This window comes from Gracilinanus agilis, chromosome 1, assembly GCF_016433145.1.
Source record: "Gracilinanus agilis isolate LMUSP501 chromosome 1, AgileGrace, whole genome shotgun sequence".
NCBI lineage: Eukaryota > Metazoa > Chordata > Mammalia > Didelphimorphia > Didelphidae > Gracilinanus > Gracilinanus agilis.
The window spans coordinates 325622054-325635308 of NC_058130.1; the positions used below are offsets into that span (position 1 = coordinate 325622054).

The window sequence follows — 13255 nt, forward strand, 5'->3', positions numbered from 1 at the left end:
ACCAAAACTTCCATATGACACCAAAAAGGATAATACCCCTTGATTAGTCCAAGGGATTCATTTTAGATGAAAATTCTGTGACTCAAAGAGTTCACATGACTTGCCCCTCACATCACGTTTCCTAAGAAGCATAGTCAGGATGAAAACAAAGTTTTTCTGTTTTCGGTCCACTTCTCTTACCCTTCTATCATAGTATTTCCTTGTCCAATTTTTCTCTTTCATAGTTGTACAAATAACTGTGAAACTATTATTCAGTTATAACAGCCTCTCTGCAAAAAAGGCAAAATAACAGTTTCTGGGTCAATGAGGCAAGGAAAGGGGGAAAATGAAAGAGGTGATATAATCAAATTAATTTTAAAATCTTGCTCAAATTTTTCTCAGAATGTTCTGTTCTCTATGAAGGATAAAGTCGTTGTAACTGGGGCAATTTGTAATTGGGGCCATTATCTCAAGTCACGGAAGAGTCTGTTAATGGAGACCAGATGTCCTGTTAGTTACCAGGCAACCTTCCCAGCTATTCTCCTTGTCTTCAAAGGTGGGATTTCAGATTGGCTTTGTTTCATGCAACCCACAGACCAAACTCCATCTCTGATCTGTACTAATTAGCTCCACTAATGAAAAATTCTTCTGCCTTTTCCTGGCCAATATGATTTTATGTGTACCAACACACACACACACACACACACACACAGTCCATAAAGTTTAGCAGTAAAACCCCATTCTAAAGGGACTACTTATCAAGCAAGTCAAGCAGGTCCTAGGGAACTGACTAAAATCCTTTTGACTTTTGACTATGGTATCAAGAAGCTTATGAGACTAAGTACCAAACAATAATCAGATTTATTTATAATCTATATAAATAGGTCAATCAGATTTAACATTGGGTAAACACATCATGCTATCAGGGCTCCAAAGTCATTGCATCTGCATTAGATAATACCCAGGCAACTGGAAGGCTGAGAGATTAGAAAGATAGGGAAAGGAATTAGAAAGACTTTGTCCAAATAAAGAAGAATTCTCCTTTCTTCTCCTTTATTTTTGTAGCTCTCAAACTATATAATGATGATTTTGTCACATGATGACGATGATAATTAAGTATAATTTTATATAGTGATAAAGGTTTTAATTATTTCAAATATATCACTTTATTTCAACTCTCCAATAACAAGGTAAAGCAAAAAAATAAAAGTCCTATTATGCAGATAGAATACATGACTAATTTGAGTTGGAGAGGGTACTGGTCCATGGTCATAGGTTTAGAGAGACTGTCTTCTTGATGGCAGGATCTGAGAAATGCATGCAGCTGAGATATAGCATATGTAACTATGAAAACAGAGCAGACGTATTTCTGAAAATGCAATTTTTTTACCATAGGGTGGTCCAGTAATTAGAAGCATTCCTTATTTGGAAAGTTTTGCCCACATGCTCAAACCCATCAGTACCCAGGAAATCATTTCAGTGAATATAAGTAACTTTCATTATTATATATAAAACAGCTTAAATAAATATCCAGCTTGAGAGGTAACATATAAGAGTTATTTTCAGAATAAGAGAGAAAAAGAAAAGAATATCTCCTTGAGGTTATAAAAAAAGGGATATATCTTATAGTAGTGGAACCTTTTTTATGTTTTGTCCTTGCTCTTTTTATTTACCCACTTATGTAGAATGTAAGGAGAATTGCAGATCAGGGGGATAAAAGAGGTTTAAAAAAAAGCTACTCCCTCCATCCTAATTAACTTGAACTTCCAAGGCATTGTACAAGCAAGTAGGATTATAGGTGACATTAAGAAAATATAAGGCATTGCAGTAAACAAAGGAGCTTGGGATACTTTGACAATAAACTTGTCTTAAAGATGAGGACAAACTACCATGATGGACTTCAGATTAAAATTCAAGGTGGGTTCATAAAGTAACAATTAAGAATAAGTGAGCTAGATAGTGAATTGTACATTGAGCCTTTATTTCCTTCATACTTGCTCTAAAGCTTTATCTTTTATGATTCATCAACTTTAAAATCAACTGTTTTGATGAGTTATTTTCTTTAAGTTCATGGAAATGGGAATTATTTTAAAAGAAAATGGAGCATTCAAAATGGGGATTGGAGCTGGCACAGATAGCTCCACTTGAATTTCATACCAAATTTATTTTTCCAAAACTGTTAACAACACACAAAATCTTCAGGTTAAAAATGTAAATTCAAAATGATGAAGTGAATAGGAGACAGGAAGAAAAATTAATAGATCAAAGAGGCCATTAACCAAATTAACTTGAGCAGAATAGTTTGTATCTCTGAGTATAGGACAAGGAAACAGGAAACATTAATAATTCTTTTAAAATTATACAAAAAGAGAGAAGCTTGAATGTTAATCTTTATATACATGAAAGTAAAAGAATTAAATTTTTAAAGATTCTATATTCTAAATAACAATCATTAGAAGAAATTATCTCAATTCCAATACTAGCAACTGATGTAATTGCTGTGAAACAACTTTAAAGTATAATTTATTTATATAGGGATGTTTTGGTCTTTGAATTCCATAAAATAAAGTAACTGATAATTAAATCCATACTAAAGGTACACTATAACTAAAAGAATGGAGCTAATTTTAATGCCCAAGAAAATTATTTGTTATATTTGGGGAGATCAAAGAATTTGTATGAGACCTTCTAAGGGCAAGAAAACAGTGGAACTAGACATGCTCTAAAGGTAGGTAATTTCTTGGTGTTGTTCATGTAAACAATTCCCAAAATCTAAAATGGCTTTAGAAATAACATTTTTAGGACATTGGTAGAAAAAAGTGAGCTGGAAAGGAGATGTTGCTCTCTTATTCTGGCTCCGAAATGTTTATATCATATAGGATTTTGATAAGAGTACCCACAGAGGAATCCCATGTATCAATTAAGTAGTTTTGCAGAGGGCAACTTGACCAAAACACAAATTGGGTAAGCCCATCACAAGTCCAAGTTATGCACATGCAAAATAAGAATAATTTAGGTGGATTCAGGGCTTGAGGGAACCAAAAATACCTAGTAGTAATCGCTAATATTCCTAGAGTTACTGGGAACAAGTGACTTTTTGTGTGCAGAAATCATTTAATCATAAAGGGCTAAATTTAAACACTATAATTATTTTTCTAAATGATAGAGTAATAATTTTCCCACATTTGTCTCAATTTTTATCCTCCATCTTCCTTGCACTTTCACCTGCAGAAACAAACAGAAATATCATGAAATTATTATAAATGACTTTGGATACTTAAGAGTCATATGGGGATAAGTCATCAGTTTCAGTCAATTAAAATGCATTCAAACTGATTTTTTCCCCCAAAAGGCAAAGTAATAGAATACTAGTATGCTTGAATTTGACCTTGACTATAATTTAGTGGTCTCTTTTGTCGCTTCTTTATTAAGGTACGTGAATGTCATTCCATAATAATTATAGGTGGAAATAACAATAAAAATCTTTTACAAGAAGACATAAAGCAATATTTTAGGAGTAAGATTTCTATTTAGAAGATGAATTTGATAAGCATGTATATACTTTTTTGAAACTGCATGGTTAGCTAGTACAGGAGATCAAAATATTTTTGAAATATATTTTAGCTAGGCTTACAAACATCAGTGAAAATTAATTCAAACTCCACCAGAATACATTCAAAACATCTTTTGACATGTATACAGTTTAAAAAAAAACGCAATAATTGAATGTCAGGGGGTTAATTGCATAGTAAGTAGTAACTTGGAGAGACTTGCTCTCAGGTCAGATATCTGTTAGTTCAGTAAATATTCAAAAAGCAATTAAGGGTCTACACTTGATTAATATATAGTAACAAATTCATACTGGTATTTATGATTATTCAGTTTTCTCAGTCATAAAATATATTATTGATAATTTATTTCTCTGAATAATTTCTCTTCTGTTTCTAAAACTATGGGCATAGTTATTACATGGAAAATAATGGCTGAATTGTGATTATTATTAAGAGGCTTGCTTCTTTCTATCAATTTATTCTAAAATTAATCAACTCCTAAAATTCAAATGAAAGCACATATTGTGGAGAGAAAAATGAGAGATGTATACTTTGTGATGTCATTACAAAAGATATTTTGAAGAGGGAAAGAAACTTTTTATGTTTAAAAAATAAAGTCTCTGGATAAAGTTTGTCACTCAGTGAAGGTGGTCATGGTGACCTTTCCTTCTGTCTTTTATTTCTTTTCCTTTGGTAAGATTAGGAGACTATCCAGTGTCTTTAAGTTCCTTTCTTTTTTCAAAGATGATGGCAACTATAGTTGCTCCCAATATCCGGCCAAAAGAAGAGACTTTGAAAGATCTGAAAGAGGTGCGAGGCAAGGAAATATTTTAAAATCCACTCTCCAAAAACATGACACACTTTTAAGTTCAATCTACATTATTAACATTTTTCCATCAATTCCATGACTGTCAGTGATGGGCAAACTTTTTAAAGAGAGGGCCAAAGGAAAGGAAATGTTCATCTGTCAGTCTGTTTCTAAGGCAACTTTTTCGAAGTTTCATTGTATTGTATCCTACTCATTGTATTCGTCAGATTAGGAATAATGTTGCCCAGCTGGATAGAACATTTCGACCCCCATCCCATCTGGCCCACAGGCCATAGTTTGTCCATCACTGGTGTAGACAATAAGGAAAACAATAAACCAAGCCCTGATTTGTAATATTTTCATATTTATTATGGCATAAATGCTTATCCTAAAAATTTGAAAATCACTGTTAGTAGGCTGAATATGAGCAGGTTACAGCATATCTCTGTTCTGGGATATGACTTTATTAACCTTTTTTTTAATCCAATCCAATAAACATTTATTAAGCTCTATTAAACTATTCCAGATACTGTGGTAAATGCTGGGGATACAATTAATAAGCAGCAATTCAGTCTCTCTCTTCAAGAAATTACAATCTAAAGAAGGCAAAACATAAAGAGGCAGAAAATGGGTTGAGAGAATGGAAAAAGAGGGTTATCTTGTTCTGCGGAGTTACTCTCTAGCCTTCCATTTGGAGGGGAGGGAAGGCTAAAACTTTTGTCATTCAGGGCTTGATTTAGCTGCATGGCTATGACTTTAGACACGATGAGCTGATGCAGGGAGAGGCATCTTGTTCCACAGAGTTGAAACCAGGTAAAACACCAGATAAAGTGTAGTAAATTCTTATTCCAGAATCTCAGGTTTGGAAGATACCTTGGAGATCATCTAATCCAACCCATATCCTCTTCACAACATCCAACCAAAGGGTTATTCTGCATCATTTGAAGGCTTCTACAGAGTAGGAATCTACTTACTGCTGAGGCAGTCATTTCTTCTTTGAATAACTCATTGTTAGAACAGTATTCATAACTTACAATTATGATCCAATTTTCTTCATCTATTGCTTCTACTTATATCTTCAAAAGAAAAGCAGATTGAAGGTAGTTCTTGTTTGGCAAAGGGGTCTTTTGAGGGGGGGTTAAATTTGGGCATTCTGAGAAATATTTTGTCATCAAAAACTATAATATGGTAGCAAAAAATATTTGTTGAAGTAATAGAAAAGTGAGTGAAGGAAACTTTTTTTTACAATTAAAAAAATTTTTTTTCCAGGTTTTCCTGGAAATTCCATCAATGCAATTTTTCCCCCCCACAGGAAGCAGCTTTTATTCAAGGAAGACATAGCTACTGCCTCCAACAGATGAGCTGACAAAAGTTTTCATGGTGCATCTCTTCAGATTCCCTTTCTTTCTAAGAAGTGGGAAAGTGGTAGAATCATGGTCCCAGTGTCTGTTCGCTATACTTAGCCTTGTCCCCAAGCGATGCCAGCCCATTAGTCCCAGCATATGGTAGGGGCAAAGCTTATTTGTAGTAATTTGACCAAGAGGCCCAATCACTACAACTTTGTGGCAAAAGGCAGAGAAGGCCTACTGATCAACTGAGTGGGTAGAGGTGGCAATGGCCAAAGGAGACAGGAGCCAAGTATGTCAGAAGTTCAGGGGTTGAATTACTTCTCTTTGGGTTGAATTATCCTCTTCTGGATCAGGTCTGGAATCTCCACTGCCAGCCACGGGCCCAACCCTAGAGCCATGAGATGAGCCAGCCCAAATTTTGGCACATTCTTAGCCCACAAGGATTTGAAGTGTTCAGTCACACATATTTTGCCACCCCTCTACATCTTTGCTGTCTTTCCATCCAGTTGAGGGACGGCAATCTCTGGTGCAGTGGAGGGATATGTAATCGGTATATCAAACTCGAGGTCAAATTCATACTTAAGTAGATCCAGGATATACCAGCATTTTCCAAACTATAAGGTCCCTTCCTTGTTGGACTCCAGTTGAAACCAGTCATTGTCAGCGTTCTTGTTATTCTTCACACACCGGATAAGAGCCTGATACTCCTCCTTGAGCCTTTGAACACAAAGCTCCCATTCCCCAGGCCCGGCATTCCTTTTCAGAACCGGGATCTTGAACCCAACACACCGGATAGCCTCGTCCGCCATCTTAGGTAAGGGCTCACATTGACCCGGAAGCATTCCTCCTTTGCGTCTTCCTAGGCGCCACCATCTTTACTAAGGGTATTTAGAATACCATTGGGTAGTTACAGTGGTTCCAATGCTTTTCATTTGCTGACTTGTGTGTTTGCCCCTCAGCCTGACACCAATAGTAAATGAGGCACGCTCACAGCATTCCTATCACCTTAGCTCATCTTCCCATTCTGCGTAAGTGCCCCAGGTCAATGCAATTTTTAAATATTCATTTTCTGATGTTTTGCAATCCATATTCTCACTCTCCCTCCTAAGCAGGCTATATAATATAGTTTTTACATATATCATCATATAATACATTTTTCCATGTTCATTGCCGGCAAGAAAACATATTGTTTGCAATAGAGGAAAGCTCATGGAGGAAACATGATAAAGAATTATATGTTTCAATTGGTAATCTTTCTTTGGTGATGAATTGTCATGAGTTTCTTGGAGTTATCCTGAATCCTTACCTTGCTGATAATAATTTGATCATTCACAGTTGATCATACATTATTGTTGTTATTATGTACAACATTCTTCTGGTTCCGCTTACTTCCTTTTATGTGAAGTATCATTTCATTTAAGTTCTTTCAGCTTTTTTGTGCTTGTGTCATTTCTTATAGCATTCCATTATAAGCATATACTATAATTTGTGCAACCATTCCACAATTGATGACCATCCTTTCTGTTTCCAGTTCTTTGCCACCACAAAAAGAGTTGCTATAAATATTTTGGTAAAAGGAGGTTATTTTTTCTATCTTTAATCTCTTTGGTATGATATAGACCTAATAGTGGTATTATACTGTTTGATGACCCTTTAGGCATGGTTCCAGGTTACTCTCTGGAATGGTTGTATTAGTTTGCAACTCTACAAACACTGATTTTGTGCTCAATTTTTTTGCATCCCCTCCAATATTTACCATTTTCACTTTTTGATTGGTATGGCATAAGTATATGAATAAGTAAATGACTTTAGGAAGAATTTTTTTTATATTTTGACTCAGCTAACCCATGAGCAATTAATGTTTTTTTTTCTAGGAGTTTAGATATGACTTTATCTGCATGAAAACTGTTTCGTAATTGTGATTATGTAGTTCTTGAGTTTGTCTTGGAAGGCAATTCCCCAAGTATTTTATATTATCTTCTGTTATTTTAAATATGGTGATCTTATTCTTCTAATGGAGCAAGGATAAGGCAGAAACCTCCCTGCCAAATATTACCTGTCTGTATGGAAAGCCCACCAACATCATGGTTTTGAACTGGATAGGTGCTTTACTGAGTTAGGACTATAAAGTATTTCTATGTGAAATTGTATTCTTTGTCTGGGGACTAGCTCAGCAATTGGATCTCATATAACACATGTCACCCAGGGAGCACTTGGACATAATACAACACATAAAGACAAATAAGGTCATTGTGGTGACTGGGTTTGGACAGAAGTAACCAATATGTTTAAAACCTAGAGACTTTATTCAACCTTTTTTATAGTAAAAAAATCCAGCTGAATTCTCTATTACTAACAATACACCCCCCTTTTACAAAGGGCCCTAATAAGTTTTAATTTCCTAAAATAAATCTGTAGTATAATTTAGTGGGAAAAGCATTTGGTTTGAAATCAGGATAACATGGGTCAGAATTCTGCCTTAGACACAAAACAGCTGTGTGGCTCTAGGCAAGTCATTTAATTTCTCAGAACCTTAGTTCTCTTGTTGAAGGTACTAGATTAAATTAAAAATGAAGGTATTAGATTAAATAGTCTCTAGGTCCTTTCTAACTCTAAATTTTTTATTTAACGATCCCATGATACTGTAACAATAACATTGCCCTTTTTTCATTTGTATCCAACTCATTGTGACCCCATTTAGGGATTTTTTTGTCAATAAATGCTGGAGTGGTTTGACATTTTCTTCCCCAGCTCATTTTACAGATAAGGAAAATGAGGTAAATAAGGTTAAGGGGTTTGCCCAGGATCATACAATAATAGCAACAATAACATACAACCATCTGCAATTGGAAAGCTGTAGAAATATAAATGGCATAGTTTTATAATGCTATATTCCTTTCATTGCAGACTTACATAAACTGAAATGACACATTCATCATATGACATTTGAGTAGTTCCTGCCAAGTCCTATCTCTTGAATGAAGAGGAAATTTGGTGCGGAACTAATCTTTTTCTAATGTTGTACCAGCTAGAATTTCATCTCCTATTGTTCTCTTTCCTGTCTAAACTCCATCCTTTGGAGGGAAAAGGATTAGAGAAGCAGATTGTCCCATCTGACCATGTAACTAAGTGCTTTGTATCTCATACTGTACCTGCCTCTAGCCCAATCTCTAACCCCTACTGGAAAGAAAAGAGGTACAATCCATTCAATCATGAAAAATTTTCAAATGTTTCTGAACCCCTATAGGTCATCATCCCGATCTCCACCACTCAATCCCTTATTTCTATTCCCCTCAATCCTTCTACCGGGCCCTCTAGCATGACTGTTCCTTAGGTAACGAACTTCTGTTCACCCTGAATCATTTCCTCTACTACTCCTTCCATCTACTATTAATAAAACCTAGATCCATCCATACAAACTCCATGGCCACTCTTTCCATTACTGGTTACATTTTCATTCATTACTCCCAACTCACTATTTGAGATAGAGGAATTAGAATGCTACTTGCTTCTTATTGTCATTTCTAGGATCTTCCCCTATCTCCATCACTCAGTAACTTCTCTTTCTATGTGCATGCTATTTGTAGCTACTATTTGACCAATATCCTGATAGCTATTGTCTTCAGATAGTCATGTCACCTCCTTTCCTTCCTCAGTGACTTCAATACAAGGCTTATATATTTTTTTCTTTTCCACAAATTCTGCCCTCATATTAAGGGATTTCAATATATATGCTGAATCTCTTCCTTTTTTTTAATTAGACATTTATTAATATTCTTTTTTAACCTGTTTACATACTTTATGCCCCTACTTTCCCCTTCACCCCCCGCTATCCCCCCACCCATGGCCAACGAACATTTCCACTGGTTGTAACAAGTGTCCTTGTTCAGGGTCTATTTCCCATTCATGTCCGCCTCAGCCCATGCATTCAAGCATTTGTTTATCTTATATGTTTCCTCTCCTGCAGTCCTTCCTCTGAATGTGGGTAGCATCTTTACCATAAATCCCTCAGAGCTGTCTTGTATCATTGCAGTGCTGCTGGTACAGAAGCCCATTACATTCGATTTTACCATAGTATATCAGTCTCTGTATACAATATTCTTCTGGCTCTGCTCCTTTCACTCTGCATCACTTCCTGGAGGTCTCTCCAATTTGCATGGAATTCCTCCAGTTTATTATTCTTTTTAGCACAATAGTATTCCATCACCCGCATATACCACAATTTGTTCAGCCATTCCCCAATTGAAGGGCATACCCTCATTTTCCATTTTTTTTGCCACTACAAAAAGCGCAGCTATAAATATTTTCGTACAAGTCTGTTTATCTATGATCTCTTTGGGGTACAAACCCAGCAATGGTATGGCTGGATCAAAGGGCAGACAGTCTTTTATAGCCCTTTGGGCATAGTTCCAAATTGCCAGCCAGAATGGCTGGATCAGTTCACAACTCCACCAGTAATGCATTAATGTCCCGATTTTGCCACATCCCCTCCAACATTCATTACTCTCCCCTTCTTTCATTTTAGCCAATCTGCTAAGTGTGAGGTGATACCTCAGAGTTGTTTTGATTTGCATTTCTCTAATTATTAGAGATTTAGAACACTTTCTCATGTGCTTATTGATACTTTTGATTTCTTTACCTGAAAATTGCCTATTCATATCTCTTGCCCATTTATCAATTGGGGAATGGCTTGATTTTTTTATACAATTGCTTTAACTCCTTGTATATTTGAGTGATTAGACCCCTGTCAGAGTTTTTTGTTATAAAGATTTTTTCCCAATTCATTGTTTCCCTTCTTATTTTGACTATATTGTTTTTGTTTGTACAAAAAATTTTTAGTTTAATATAATCAAAATCATTTAATTTACATTTTGTAATTTTCTCTAACTCTTGCTTGGTTTTAAAATCTTTCCTTTCCCAGAGATCTGACAAGTATACTACTCTGTGTTCACTTAACTTATTTATAGTTTCCCTCTTTATATTCAAGTCATTCACCCATTCTGAATTTATCTTGGTGTAGGATGTGAGATGTTGATCTAAACCTAATCTCTCCCATATTGTTTTCCAAATTTCCCAGCAGTTTTTGTCAAATAGTGGATTCATGTCCCAAAAGTTGGGCTCTTTGGGTTTATCATACACTGTCTTGCTGACATCATTAACCCTGAGTCTATTCCACTGATGCTCCCTTCTGTCTCTTAGCCAGTACCATATTGATTTAATGACTGCTGCTTTATAGTATAGTTTGATATCTGGTACTGCTAGGCCCCCTTCCTTCACTTTTTTTTTTCATTATTTCCCTTGATATTCTTGATCTTTTGTTATTCCAAATGAAATTTGTTATAGTTTTTCCTAATTCAGCAGTTTTTTGGTAATTTGATAGGTATGGCTCTAAATAGGTAAATTAATTTGGGTAGGATGTTCATTTTTATTATGTTAGCTCGTCCTACCCATGAGCAGTTAATGGCTTTCCAATTGTTGAGGTCCAGTTTTATTTGTTTGGAAAGTGTTTTGTAGTTGTTTTCTTATAATTGCTGTGTTTGTTTTGTTAGATTGATTCCCAAGTATTTTATATTGTCTATTGTGATTTTAAATGGTGTTTCTCTTTCTACCTCTTGCTGTTCTAATGTGTTGGAAATGTATAGAAATGCTGATGATTTATGTGCATTTATTTTGTATCCTGCCACTTTGCTAAAGTTGTTGATCATTTCTACCAGCCTCTAAGTTGATTCTCTAGGATTTTTTAAGTATACCATCATATCATCTGCAAAGAGTGATAGCTTAGTCTCCTCATTGCCTATTTTGATACCTTCAATTTCTTTTTCTTCTCTAATTGCTATTGCTAGTGTTTCTAGTACTATGTTGAATAATAGAGGTGATAATGGGCATCCTTGTTTCACCCCTGATCTTATTGGGAAGGCTTCTAATTTATCCCCATTGCATATAATGCTTGTTGATGGTTTTAGGTATATATTTTTTATTATTTTTAGGAAGGGTCCTTCTATTCCTATACTTTTCAATGTTTTCAATAGGAATGGATGCTGTATTTTGTCAAAGGCTTTTTCAGCATCTATTGAGATAATCATGTGGTTTTTGTTTGTTAGACTGTTGATATGGTCAATTATGTGGATGGTTTTCCTAATGTTGAACCATCCTTGCATTCCTGGTATAAATCCCACCTGATCATGGTGGATGACATTCCTAATTACTTGCTGGAGTCTCTTTGCTAATATTCTATTTAAGATTTTTGCATCTATGTTCATTAGGGAGATTGGTCTATAGTTTTCTTTCTCTGTTTTTGGTCTACCTGGCTTTGGAATCAGTACCATATTTGTGTCATAAAATGAATTTGGTAGGACTCCTTCTTTGCTTATCATATCAAATAATTTGTATAGTAACTGGATTAGTTGCTCTTTGAATGTCTGATAGAATTCACTTGTGAATCCATCAGGTCCTGGTGATTTTTTCTTAGGGAGTTCTTTAATGGCTTGTTCAATTTCTATTTCTGATATGGGATTATTTAGGTATTCTATTTCTTCTGCTGTTAATCTAGGCAATTTATATTTTTGTAAATATTCATCCATGTCTCCTAAATTGTTATATTTGTTGCCATATAATTGGGTGAAATAGTTCTTAATGATTGCCTTAATTTCCACTTCATTATAGGTGATGTCTCCCTTTTCATCTCTTATACTGTCAATTTGGTTTTCTTCTTTCCTTTTTCTTATTAGATTGACTAGTACTTTGTCTATTTTATCTGTTTTTTCAAAATACCAGCTTCTAGTCTTATTTATTAATTCAATAGTTCTTTTACTATTGATTTTATTAATTTCTCCCTTAATTTTTAGTATTTCTAATTAAGTTTTCATCTGGGGGTTTTTTATTTGCTCGCTTTCTAATTTTTTGAGTTGCATGCCCAATTCATTAATCTCTGCCCTCCTTAATTTGTTAATATATACACTCAAGGATATTAATTTCCTGAGTACTGCCTTGGCTGCATCCCACAGAGTTTGGTAGGATGTCTCATCATTGTCATTCTCTTCAATGAAATTGTTGATTGTTTCTATGATTTCTTCTTTGACAATTTGGTTTTGTAGAATCATATTGTTTAATTTCCAATTGGTTTTTGATTTGCCTGTCCAGGTGCCCTTACTGATTATTATTTTTATCACATTATGATCTGAGAAGGTTACATTTATTATATCTGCTCTTTTGCATTTGTTTGCCATGATTCTATGCCCTATTACATTGTCAATCTTTGTAAATGTACCATGTGCAGCTGAAAAGAAGGTGTATTCCTTTTTGTCCCTATTTATTTTTCTCCACATATCAATTAAATCTAATTTTTCTAGGACTTCATTCATCTCTCTTACCTCTTTATTATTTATTTTTTGGTTTGATTTATCTAGATCTGAAAGAGGAATATTTAGATCTCCCACTAGTATGGTTTTACTCTCTATTTCCTTCTTGAGCTCTGCCAGTTTCTCCTTTATGAATTTGGATGCTATACCACTTGGTGCATATATATTGAGCAGTGTTATTTCCTCATTGTTTATACTGCCTTTAATCAG

The 13255-nt window shown here is 34.9% G+C and overlaps 1 pseudogene; it reads right to left on the reverse strand.

Moving 5' to 3' along the window:
* Positions 1 to 6001: 6001 nt before the first annotated feature.
* On the reverse strand, positions 6002 to 6496 carry LOC123231411 (annotated as a pseudogene).
* Positions 6497 to 13255: the final 6759 nt, after the last annotated feature.